Genomic DNA, 861 nt, shown 5'->3' on the forward strand with positions numbered 1-861 from the left:
TGGTCGCAGAGTTGGGGTTGGTTGGGGAGCCGGTGGTGGTCACAGAGCTGGGGTTAGTTGAGGAGCCAGTGGTGGTCGTAGAGTTGGTGGATGTAGAGTCAACCCTGCCTCCCACAAGCCCAATTTGCAGCGTGTTAAGCTCTGGCTGGGACTGCATGCTGATCCAGTTCTTTACCAGTGTTTGGTTTTCATAGGACTTTAAATTTGGCAAGTTGGTGCCAAGCAGACCTTTAACCTCATTAACTGTCAGGTTCTAGGGGAAAATAGAGCAGATACATTTTATATTTGTGTGCAAATAAACACTTTTTTTTTTATCCATGCAGAACATAAAAACTAATACCAGCTATGTTGGACACAGCCATGAAGGTAGCAGCATTTTGTCCAGATGCAGGAGTAACTAAGTAGTTTACGCACGAAAAGTAAATGCTTAAGTACAAATTCAACGTACTTAAGATGTAGTATACACATCAATGCAGCAGTAATATTAATCCAGAAACATCATATATAATGGTAAAACACTGACAAAGAACCATTTTTCTGCACAATGAATACTTTTACTTGTATTCACATAATGTATTTATATTTTATTTTGCAGAGATTAGATGTTTACACAGCTAATGGCCATATTTAGCATTACGAAAATCATTTGGCAAAGGTGAACGCTAATTGCCAAATCTCACGAGAGTGTGTTGCAAAGACAGAGAAAGGTCTCAAACAAAGATTTGTGTGTTCGAAAAATGCCCTTTTAGTGTCAGAATGTTCTGTCTTCGTTCTGAACTGTCTCTGGTATTAGTGCTTAAAGATCTAAGTACATAGACTAGATTGCTGCCCTCTCTAAACACCTCTCACAAACAACCGACC

Source organism: Anarrhichthys ocellatus, unplaced genomic scaffold, assembly GCF_004355925.1.
Source record: "Anarrhichthys ocellatus isolate YVR2014 unplaced genomic scaffold, GSC_Weel_1.0 scaffold28, whole genome shotgun sequence".
Taxonomy (NCBI): Eukaryota; Metazoa; Chordata; class Actinopteri; order Perciformes; family Anarhichadidae; genus Anarrhichthys; species Anarrhichthys ocellatus.